We start from the raw sequence: 12,581 nt of genomic DNA, 5'->3' as shown, positions 1-12,581 counted from the left end.
GCATCATATAACACGCTTTATCTAAACGCGCTTGGTCGGGAGTATTTGCGTCCCTTTTGAATTTCCTGCTCCATTGTCCCCTCATTTGCGAACAAGACCCCAATGTATTTTAACTCCTTCACTTGGGGTAAGGACTCATTCCTTACCTGGAGAAGGCACTCCATCGGTTTCCTGCTGAGAACCATGGCCTCAGATTTAGAGGTGCTGATCCTCATCCCAGCCGCTTCACACTCGGCTGCGAACCGATCCAGTGAGTGCTGAAGGTCACAGGCCGACGATGCCATCAGGACCACATCATCTGCAAAAAGCAGCGATGAGATCCCCAGCCCACCGAACTGCAACCCCTCTCCACCCCGACTACGCCTCGATATCCTGTCCATAAATACTACAAACAGGATTGGGGACAAACTTACTGCCGAGAACCCGGACACAGCTCTCGCTTTGGTCGTACAGAGATTGGATGGCCCTGAGAAGAGACCCCCTCAACCCATACTCCTGCAGCACCTCCCACAGTATCTCCCGGGGGACCCGGTCATAGGCCTTCTCCAGATACACAAAGCACATGTATATAATAATAATAATAATAATAATAATAATAATAATAATAATAATAATAATAATGTGTCTAAGATAAAGAAATAACACTTGATAACACCCATGAGTTTGTTTTGTATAATATTTATTATTTTTTCTTTGTGAAGTTTTGAATCAACTGCATTTTTTCTTTCTTATATTTCCTAATGGTGTGTTTGATTTGAATCAAGGCTAATGAAGGTAGATGTTATCTTTTCACCCTTCGGTTTTACAGTCATTCACACACACAGAAAAGTGTCCAGTGTTAATAATTAAAGATGACCTCCCGGTGAAATACTCCTCTGGAGAACAGAGTGAAAGCTGCCTCCTGCTGGCTGTCTGACTGCATTACATCATGCTCTCTTTCTTCTCAAAGCCTCAGCTCATGATCGGCTCAATGTATGCATCATCAGATCATCTTTATTTATTAAAATGGTAGACTTTATTATATATCTATGCGTGTCTTAGGGGTGAAAAGGTAACATCTACATTGATTGGCTTCATTGAGCTCAGTGTGTCATAGGAAGTCCCACGCTCTTTAAGATATGATGGTGCCTGACCATTCAGAGCTTTGTAGATCAGGAGAAGGATTTTAAATCAATTCTGGATTTTAGAGGAAGCCAAACCAGATAATACGGAATTACAATAGTCCAAAAAATGCATGTACGAGTGTCATAAACCTGGCTCTAGGTCATGGCAAAAACTTGGAAGAGACACAAACATGCCAATAAATCAGGTTATTAGGAAGTTGGTCCTTTCATTTCCTGTGGAGCAATGGGCCCAGGTGCTTCAAATCAGGCTGCATCAGCTGGCACCTTAAAAACCAGTCATGGATCGGATTAGAGCAGGCAGACACAGAAGTCACACTGCATCTTTTACATTATTTTGAGACAGGTTGTGCCTAAGTATAGGTGGTTCTTGAAGTTTGTTTATGTAGGCATTAAAGGATATATTCTGATCAATGATAACTCTATGATTCCTTACATTGGTGCTGGAGGCCAGCGCAATTTCATCCAGAGCTATCTTCAGATAATGAGCTATGGAGGTGTTTGGAGCCAAGTACAGTACCTTCAATTTTGTCTGATTTTAACATCAGGAAATTGCAGTTATTCCAGGATTTTATGTCCTTAATGTCTACGTGAAGTTAAACTACCTGATATGTTTCATCTGGCTTGATCAATAGGTATAAGTGGGTATCATCTGTATAACAGTGAAGGTTAATTGAGTGCTTCCTAATAATATTGCCTAGATGAAGCATTTATAAGGTGAATATAATTGGTCCAAGTACTAAGCCTTGTAAAACACCATTGCTAACTTGAGCGTGCATGGAGGATTCATCGTTAACATGAACAAACTGAGATCAGTTGGATGAATAGGACTAAAATCAGTGCATCCATCCCTCGTCATCTGCTTATCCGGGATCGGGTCGCAAGGGTAGCAGCTTAATTATTGGTGTTATTCTTTAACTTTGTAATTTATTTCAACATTTTTTGCAGCTGTTTAACTTTCCATGTTTTTATTGTTGTTCTTGCCACATATTGTTTCTCTTATGGGGTGACTTGGTGGGTATTTAGGAGGTGATGGGTGGCTAAAGAGGAAAAACAGTTGTACTGTACTGTACTGATATTGTTGCACCAATAAAAATGACACACATCTCGTCTACCTCAGTTTACCATTGTGAACTTAACTGATAAAGTTTAACACTGGTTATAGGCTGTTATTCAAACTGTAAACTGAGTAAAATATTCCCTGTTTCCCCTCTCTGAGACAAATCAGTCAGTCAGTTCCAAAGAGACACTTTAACCCACAGTTAAGAGAAATATAGGAAGTCATTGGACCAAAATATTCATATTCTTCTCCTACTTACTATAGTACTGTCAGTGTCTGAGCTCTGATAGAGATGCTGAGTGAGTTAAAGCCTTTCCAGTGTAATGCTCCTCTGGAGAACAGAGTGAAAGCTGCCTCCTGCTGGCTGTCTGACTGCATTACATCATGCTTTCTTTCTTCTCAAAGCCTCAACACATGATTGGCATCTTTAATTATTAACATTGGACACATCCAAAATGTAAAATAAAAGCAGGAATGTTGATGGGAAACCCAACACAAAACTGCAGTGTGTGTGTGTGTGTGAGTGTGTGTGTGTGTGTGTGTGTGTGTGTGTGTGTTAGAGGGATGGTTCCCCGAACCGAGCCCATCGGTACCAGCCGGGCCGGGTTCGGACAGATATTTAGAAATGATGTTGGGGTTTGGGTCAGGCTCGGTCACATCAGCGTGATAAGGCATTAAACATTTTAAATTTAAAACAGCTTATTATGTAGGTGCGCTCCTGTGTTAACATGCACTTGTTGCCCCGTTTGCGCTGATGCACTCATCTGTTGACATTTCTGAATGCCTTCTTACAGTTGCTTAATAAAAGCTTTCCACACAAGCAAACGTACATGTGTCATTAGTATGAGGAAAAAATTTGATTTTAACTGTGTTGGGCTTGGGCCGGGTTCGGTTACTGCTCAGACGCGGGCAGAGCTTGGACAGAAAAATGCTGCCCAATCCGCACTCTAGTGTGTGTGTGTGTGTGTTTGAATGAGTGTAACACTGAGGGATAAAAAGTGTTGTTGCCATGCAGCTTAATAATGTTAATAATGTTTGTAGCAACCGCCGCGGTGTCCGCGTGTTCAGTGCTTAATTTGTAAAGTGGGAGGTCCCGGAGCGCAGAGGGGGGGTGGATCCGGCGACTCAAAACAGGGCTTGGAGGTAACGGAACAAAAACAAAAATTACACCTGCCTACGTAGCTTCTCTGACTCTGACTAAAAAAGCCTAAACAACGCTGTGTGTACATCAGGGCAATGTTTATTTTTATTTCAGAACGTGCACTGCATCGGTGCGAAATGTAAAAAAAATTAAAAATACACTGCAACGATCGTTTTCAAAAGCAGCAACTATCCATCGGACAATTAAAACATAAAACCCACCGTGGTCTCCACATTCTTGATCGGCAGAAACGATTTTTGCTTGTTTGGGATCCGACTGGCCAGCGTATTTGAAAAAGTTAAGCAAACTTTGTTGTCTTTTTGACATTTTTATCCTCAACCAGCACAAGCGCTTGTGTCACTTGAAGTGCAGCGCGGCGCTGTTGAAGTGCCGATCCCCTCCCTCCGTCCCTCTCCCCCCTCTGTCTCCCCTCCGTCCGTCCCTCTCCCCCCTCTGTCTTACCCTGAAAATTCACCTCAAAATGCATTGAAAATGCAAACACAAGACTTTTGTGGAACTCCAATGGGGAATCAAGACTAACAAGACAGCATTGAACACTACACAAACAGTAGTTTATTTTTTTCATTTAGGCGACTAATTTTTCATAGTGACACAGGAGGTGCCGGATCCAATAAAAAAGGTTCCGGATCCAACGTTGGAGGTACCGGAACATGTTCCGGCGTGTTCCGGCTCAAATTAAGCCCTGCGCGTGTTGTCAGTCATTTTAGTTTAACTGTCTGAGTTTGGTCTCTGTTGTGTTGTTCTGCTGCAGAGTGGTTCTGAATTAACTGTTGGTTTGGACACTCTGGTGTGTGATGTCATGTGTGTGTTGACATGCTAATGCAGTTTATTTTGTAGCCTAAACATTAATCTAATACAGTGAAGCTTGAATTAAAAATACATAATAATTTTTAGCTTAGGGACTGTTCATTATTTAATTAAGGGTCCACCGGAGTAGTTTTGCGGCCTCTAACCTAAAAAGACATGACCCTCCCCTCGTCAGTAATTTTTCTACAACCCTCCAAAACGATTTGAAAAAACAGAATGACCCTCCCCTCGCATGCAAGTTTGCACTTAGCTAAGAAGTACAGAAACCATTTGATTTTTACAGCCATGATCTATAGGAGTTAACCTCTGCATTCTCATCTTACACATCCCACTCCTCTGTTATGGTGTGGAGGCCATTTCAGTAGATTTACTCACTAACATTGTTGTGGAAACACAATAAGCATGGAAACTAAATAAACACTTCATGTATTACTGCATTACTTCAAATACTAAGTTACTCCTCTAGTAAACTAGTATTCACATGAAATAAAACAATAAAACATTGAGACCATTCAGCAAAGGACGCTGGGATATAACCAATTCAACACTGGTTGCTATGGACTTGTCACTAGGCTTCGTCATTGTATATTTTAGCACATAGGTAAAGCTGCCGAAGCTGAACATTATATTCCAAAACCCATATGTTTGTTTTTTAAAGTTTTTAAGTTACATTGTAACAATTTAACAATTCGCCCTTATGAAATCCAATCGCAGCACGGCTGTTTTGGAACGCAATAGACAGACGCTTAAATTCAACTAAAATGTAACAGTGAACAATCAGTGTTGGACCTACAGTCTGTTGAGATGCCTCTCCAAACACAGAAACCAAACACAGTCACACCATAAAACGTTAAGACACGTTGAGAAAAAAGATCCGCATTTTGCCGTAATCCAATGACACGAAAAAAAAGTAATCCACAGCGATCAGTAGATCCACAAACAGAGTCACGGTGTATCCAGCAAGGCGTCACATTCACCAGCCAGCTCCAAACAGGTGAACGAGGCCTCTCCACTTCACCGTTTAAACAAAGTGGAATAAACGTATAAAAGTCCAAATCTACACAAAACCCGCAATCAATTAGTAAGCTGACATCACATGTATATACATGGCATTTAGGAAACCTTTATTGCAAGGTTGGCACGGCAAGATGTCCAGACTAGTGCAACAGTAATTTTAGTTTTTTTGCGTCCTGCTGCTCCCATCATCAGCCAGGTAATATTTTTTTACCAAAGCAGTATATAAAAAGACATGACCCTCCCCTATTTTCCTCCGGTGGTCCATTCCATAAATACCGAACGGTCCCTTAATTTACCTTAACTGAACAGCTTCGGAGTCATTGGAAAGGTTATATGACTTTTTTTCAGGTTGAATGGTGGTCGTCTCGCTCCCCCCGAGCGCCTGTGAGCTGAAAAACCACCCTTGCAACTTTGGGCAGGCGAGCCGCCGGCCTCAGCGTCAGGTAGATATCAGGTCACACAATGTAACGAATTGTTTCACGGCACTGCACACATACGTCCATTCAGGAACCGGCTAGCAAGGTAGCGATGGAGTTAAAAAAAGAAGCAGAAAGCTAGGAAAGCATTGTCGGAGGAACAGACAAAGAGGAAACGGCAGACTGACCGAGAGAGGAGTCAGACACGAGTAAACATAGGAGCTGCCAAATATTTATTGTGAAGCTGTAGGGGGAGCTCTATAGAGAAACCTGCCAACAAAAAGCAAAGACATGGCCAAAACTGTATTGCGCCCCTTTAAATACCTCTGAGCTGTTCCCTGCTGAACTGAGCATGTGTAAAGAAAGAGAAGGAGCTGTGCTGCCACCTGCTGGCTGGCTGACTCAACTGATATGATGCTTTCATCCAAAGAGATTTTTACAATGTTCATCTCATTGAAAAATATAAAAAAACGTAAATAAAGTAAGTGTGTGTTTTTAATGTGTACAGTTGTGCAGGAACACACACACTTGTGTGATGTTTCTAGTGATGGAGACAAAGAAGAGCAGCCGTACCTCTCTGTTTGATTTAATGTCTTTGATCACAGAAGTGTCAAAGTCTACTAGTTAAAGAGAAGTACAGTTTAAATGTTGACATTTTCTTTCTTCTTAACACTTGTTGCTGCTGTGAGAGCTGATAAGAAAACCCAAGTCATGTGAAATGGACTTCACACCCACAGAGCTGCTAGAGTATAAACAGACTTGTTAACCACAAGAGGAACAAGTCACGATGTGAACATGTCAGGGTGTCAGACAGAACATTCATTAGTAACACTTAAAATATAAATGTAAATCAAAATGTAAATGGCAATGCTGCGATTCATAATCTGTAAAATGTTGCTCACAACATGGAAACCAAAGAATGCATTTTAGTATTTACATGAAACCAAATCAATAATATTATGTTTAAAGCCCAGTTCAGACCAAAGAACATTCAGGAAATGATCGCCGTGCTTGAAGCCAGCTGTAAAGCTACCGACGTCATACAGTCGACTCATTTTTGAAAGGAACTCTGGGAGATGAAGTCCCAGGGGCCCGCCTGAAATTACATCTAACGCCAAAGCTGCAGCTAGAAACAACTTAACTCAAATCTTACAATATCTTACGGACAATAACTTTAAAGCAAATATTTTGCACATATTCTCATTTTGATCGTAACACACTAAAACACAAAGGCACATTACTTTTTGTGAAAACCTACTTGGCATCCGTGGCCTTTTTGACATGTAGTTTACACCGTTTATTTGAGTCTCTTTCTGATCCCCTTTTCAGTGGTTTAACAGAGGTGAGGTGTTGTTGTGTTCACTTACTTTCAACTGAACTGCTGCCACCTACATAGAGATAGTTTTCTTTGTATGAAGATTATTAGAAGCGGCATTGGCCAAAATGTAGTACTTGCACAACATAACTACACTCATTTAACCTCATGCTCATTAACCAGCTTATGTTATGCATGCATGTTTAAGTATGTATTTCTATACATGAGAATATGTATGCATGCATGTAACACCCCCAGTCAAAGAGGAAGGAAGAAGAGTTTTACTTGATGCGGATATAGACTAAAAAAAAAAGTCAAGACATCATTTCACCAACTGTCAGGATGGAGGACACATCTCTACTCTGGCTGCTCTGTAAGTAAACTGTGTTTCTGAAAAATATCAGCTGAAAGAAATAGAGATCGACTGATACTAGTTTATCAAGGCCGATACCGATTATTAGTAGTTAATGTAACCAATAACTGATTTGCATTTACAGTTAAAATGAAAGTCTTTAAGTCAAAATTAAGAGTTTGGAATGTTACAAACTCCAACACAAAACTTGCTTTAAGCAATTATTTAATGAATGAGAAACTTTGAACATAATCCCCAGTAACAGAGAGTCAGATAGTGTTGTGGGGGGGACATGAAGTCAGACTCAGTGGTGAGTGAATCTGAAGCAGAGGGACAGACACAGAGCTGTAGCCGAGCCAAAGTAGAACACTTTTTAATTCATTAACTTTATCAGTTATTAGGCAAATAAAACGGTGATACAGATGATCTGAAAACTGTCAAACAACGTCCCGATAATCAGTCTATACCTAGAAAGAAATACAAGATGAAAAGAAAACTGATATATCTCTAGTCTGGTTTTTATAGTTTACAATTATGATAATGTCATTTTTAAAGATTGTGTAAATGATGTAAAGCCTGTTTTTAGCGTGTTCTTTTTATTTATTATTTGAACTTTGAACCAAACCGAACTCCAACTAATCAAAGTGTCTTATCTCTTCAGTTCTGACCTCACTGCTGAGCTGCCCAACTAACCAAGGTCAGTAACTGTTTTCTTGATAGAAAAGGTCTTGTTTAGAGTACTTTTAGGACAATAAAAGGCTATTATGAGCGTTCAAGTTGAGACAGTGCTCGAATTATCTTTTTGTCTTTACGGGGGTCTCTCTATCTCATAAAAAAAAGTTGGCACACCCTGCACATCAAGACAACACATCACAACAAGGCTATACAATTAAATAGCCTAGGCACGAGTGGCGCTTTTGCGCAGTATATGCGCACGGTAGACCTAGGCTATAACACAACAGACAGAGATCTTCTTTTTTTTTTTTTTTTTTACAGAAATGCATTCCTTTTAATTAATTTCAACATATTATTGATTTTAATAGTACATATTTCATTTCAATTTCGCAATACAAAGAAATAGACTAAACGATTTAGTCTGAGTTATGAAATCAAACGTAACTCATTGACCCAGACCACCGTCTCAGATATCCTCAGTGTCAGACACAATAATGCATGTAGTCTTTAACTTCTACACAGGGAAAATATACTACCTGGCAGAAATGAATAAAGGCGTTGCACAGCCAAACTATGTTCTAGTCTTATAATGTACACGTAGTGATAACAACACCTGGGTGGTCAGTCGTCTGGTGTGTTGAACCGTGGAAATAAATAGACCAACAATTTTGGAATTTGCACTGCGATGTTGTCAGGAAGCCTATTCACTGAATATTCCGCCATTAAAGATTGCATTGTATTGCTAACAGGTGTTTCAAAAATATCTGGGAACTTTTCCGGAGCTCTGAATGGCAGAGGATAGCTACAGATTTATTTATTTATGCATTTATTTATATATGTACTGGTGGTATTTACCTCAAAAGCACATTAAGCTAAAAGCAAGGTGACTTCTTCAGACTTGCGAGTGCTGTCAAATGGATCGTAGCCTATGAGGTTTGCTCACATAGCCTAGTGGTGTGGTGGTGAAGTGCAGTCATGCTGCGTTCATGAGCGTAGGGTAGGCTCAGGTCTACGTCCCGTAGTAGCCTATATTTTATATTTTAATTCTTTCTTTAATGGTAAGAGACCGCACAGGGATGGATAATGAGCGTTGTTTAAGATTAAATTACAATGCCACACATGGCAGACACCTTCAGATGTGAGAGACCTCCTCAGATTTTTGACTTTGTTGCTTGTCACAAACCGGCTCAACCCATGTGACAAAGAGGGGAGACCAGACAGGTTAAAGTGCCAATTAATTGTTTATTTTAAAATAACCAAGATAACTATTAACAAAAGAATCAAAACATTTGTGGAATCAATGGATACCAGAATACCAGATTAAGATTAACCACATCCCTTTGAAACTCTGAGTAGCTTTAATGTACAGATACTTGTTGTGGGCAACAGTAGAAAACGAGAAAGGTAAAGATGAAAAACATCACACACAATGAGGTTAAGATATTGGAGCATCCTGGGAGAAAACATGAAGTAAGGTTTCCCAGCTTAGATCAATTAGTGCAGCTTAGTGTAAAGAAATGAGCTGATTCCTTAAGTTTCTCAGATAATTAATATGAAGTATCAGAGGCCCAGTCACGCTTTGTCCAAAGCAGTGCTTGTCACAGTAACTTTGATATATTTTTTATTAACGTGTCATGCCACTAAGTGGCCCATCCCACACGGAATTACATGACACCCATATAAAAGTAATTTCATTCACAGCTTCCAGTCCAATGTCCACACATAGCATACTCTACTCTGCACTAAATGCAATAAAGAATGAAGAAAACATATTACAGCAGCCCCAACACAATAATGTAACCCCATACATTGTTAACTAGACATTCTGTACCAAAACTACAAACACAAAAAAAATTATAATTATATTAATTATATATTATAATAAATAAATAGGTAAATATATATCACTACCAGACAGAGAATCATCGATACAAAGCAGTCTTCCTTTTAGCCCATGCTTGTTCTAAAAAGTATAAAACATGTTTTATGTTCAAACACCCAAACTAACTGATGTATATCCTGCCTCATCTCTTTTACTTTAACTTTGTTAAATAATTGCAATCTTAAATCATGATAATATGGACAATACAAAGCAAAATTAACTTCATTTTCGATTTCATTGAGATCCCATAAATAACAGTCTGTCTTCCTCACTGGTGCCCGACCAACGTCCTGTTTCAATATGGAGAGGGAGTATTCCAGACCTGGACTGAGCACACACAAATCTTTTCACCTCGGACAGATTCAATTTTACATTTTTCTTAATACCAAAAAATTTTTCATCAAACTAGAAGTTCTAAGTTTTGGTTTGTTCTAAATCTCAGCAGCTCATTTCTCTTTAAACTGGTGAAATACAGTGTCAGGTAGCAGTAATAATCAACTAGTTTTTCAACCACATTCTTCTCCCTCCTCCCTCCAGCCTCTCTGACTGTGAGTCCCAGCAGCTCTCAGCTGTTTAAAGATGACTCTGTCTCTCTGAGCTGTGAGGAGGACGACAGCTCTGCTGGATGGACTCTGAGGAGGAACACAGACAAAGAAACCAGGACTCAGTGTGGAGATGGCTGGGGAAGACCTGCTGGTTCTTCCTGTAAAATCGGCTACATGATCCCAGGGGACAGTGGAGTTTACTGGTGTGAGTCCAGAGAGGGAGCAACCAGTAACAGCATCAACATCACTGTCATTGGTAAGATCAGACTGTGGAGTCAGTATTGATGAAGCTGTGTGTGAATGGATGACATGCTGTAGTTTGTCTCTGTGTTGAGGTGGACCAGTGATCCTGCAGAGTCCTGTCCTCCCTGTGATGGAGGGAGAAGACCTCACTCTGCACTGTAAAACAGAGAAGTCCTCCAACCTCCCAGCTAGTTTCTATAAAGATGGTTCCTTCATCAGGAATGAGCCTGCAGGTCACATGACCATCCACCATGTTTCCAGGTCTGATGAAGGCCTCTACAAGTGCAACATCAGCAGTGTTGGAGAGTCTCCATCCAGCTGGGTCTCTGTCACAGGTGAGGAGGTTACCTTTGATTTCAGGAGTTCATTCATCCTGATATTCAACTGACAGCTGATTCTCTCTACAGAAAAACCTACGACTACAAGCCCTCCTATGAGCTCTCTGGCCACTGACAACACAGACCCACCAACCTCTGCAGCTCCGCCCTCGGCCTTAGACCCCCTCCACCTTCTCTTAAGACTAGTTGTCCACCTGGTGGTGTTCTGTCCGTTCTGCATCTCCACTTTCATCATGGTGTCTTTATATCGACACAGGGCAGCAGGTAACACTGAATCATTAACTGACCTTATGATCAAACAATCAATCTCACACCACCACTCAGGTGTTGATCAGTTAACAGCTGATCAATTATCTACATTTTCTGCCTAACCTGCTCTGACTGTAGGAAATGACCTGCCTGTCTCCGTGGTGATGACCCCTCCCACCCAGGCTGAGGAGAGATTGGAGATTGAAGACTATGATAATGTCACCACGGAGCATCACTTCTGAATTGATCTGAAAAGAAGCTCAAATGTTTCAAGTCCTCATCAATCAGAAAGAGTGGAAGTCTCAGAAATCTTCCCTGTGGATCTCCACATGTTCTAGTTTGACCTGTAGATGGAGGATGTTAACCAATTTAGTTTTTAGTCCAAAGATTTGTGATGAAAAGAGTTTAAACGTCAAGCTATTTGTAATGCTCCAGTCTGCAGCGTTTTTGAAACCTGTTAGTTTCCACCAATGAGATGAGACACTGTCTCCTCTCCATTGAGATGACTCTGGGCCGCTCATTGAGCCTCTGTCTAAAATTCTGCCTCTGTCTAAAATTCTGCCATTTCCAACCGCTGAGAGTTTGAAACATAGAAATAAAATGGATCATTTCATTTCTATAGTTTGCAGCTGATTTGATCGTTCCAAAACCAGCCTCTGAAAACGTAACCATCTGAGTCCCAGCGACACCATCAGCTTGTTTTAGTCGAGCTGAAACAGGCCGCTTCAGAAGTAAAGGTTTCTTCTCGTTGCAAACGTTGCTCTGAACTGGACTTTAGCAGCAGATAGTGGTTCAGGTTCTGCTGTAAGTCGTGTTTTTGTTCATGTCGTAGATGCCAAGTTTTTAATCTTTTCAGATAAAATAAAATAAAATGATGAGCATCTTTTCTCTCTGTGCTTTGTTCCAATGTGATCATAACTATAAAGAGGAAGGAGGAGGCTTTTACTGGCTGTCCAACTGCTGTTGATCCTCACCAAGAGAAGAACCTCATCAACTCTGACATCACAATTCAACATGGCTGCTCTGAGCATCAACAGTAGTGAGAGCTGTGTGAATATACTGTTTATTAGCACTTCTGTTTTATATCTTGGATCAATAAAGTCTCATCTTTATCCACTTTAATACATCATAGATGATTCATAATATTTTGTATAATTAATATGAATATGCAAAGTAACTAAAGCTATACAAAATAGAAAAGTAAAGACGTACAATAGGCAAGTAGGAGAAAATGAAAATACTCAATTAAGTAAGTACCTTACAGTTGTATTGAAGTACGGCATAGTTACTTTCCACGGCTGATAAAATGCAATGGTATTCACGTGCATCAAGCCTAAACATTAATTCACGACATGTTTCTATCTGTCAGCAGCTCGGACACACTGCTGCCCGCGCTGAC

General features: G+C 40.4%; 2 protein-coding genes across 2 annotated transcripts in view; both read left to right on the top strand.

Annotated features, from left to right (window-relative positions):
• The window catches only part of LOC116064544 (zinc finger protein 239-like), an 893,026-nt gene that overhangs the window by 235,775 nt on the left and 644,670 nt on the right, over positions 1-12,581 (top strand). The gene's annotated exons all lie outside the window — the stretch shown is intronic.
• The window catches only part of LOC116034141 (hemicentin-1-like), a 1,482,957-nt gene that overhangs the window by 1,388,540 nt on the left and 81,836 nt on the right, over positions 1-12,581 (top strand). The window lies entirely within an intron of this gene.

Source organism: Sander lucioperca, chromosome 17 (assembly GCF_008315115.2).
Source record: "Sander lucioperca isolate FBNREF2018 chromosome 17, SLUC_FBN_1.2, whole genome shotgun sequence".
Classification (NCBI taxonomy): domain Eukaryota; kingdom Metazoa; phylum Chordata; class Actinopteri; order Perciformes; family Percidae; genus Sander; species Sander lucioperca.
Note: the sequence above shows the minus strand (reverse complement) of the source record. Positions and strands in the feature narration are given on the sequence as shown.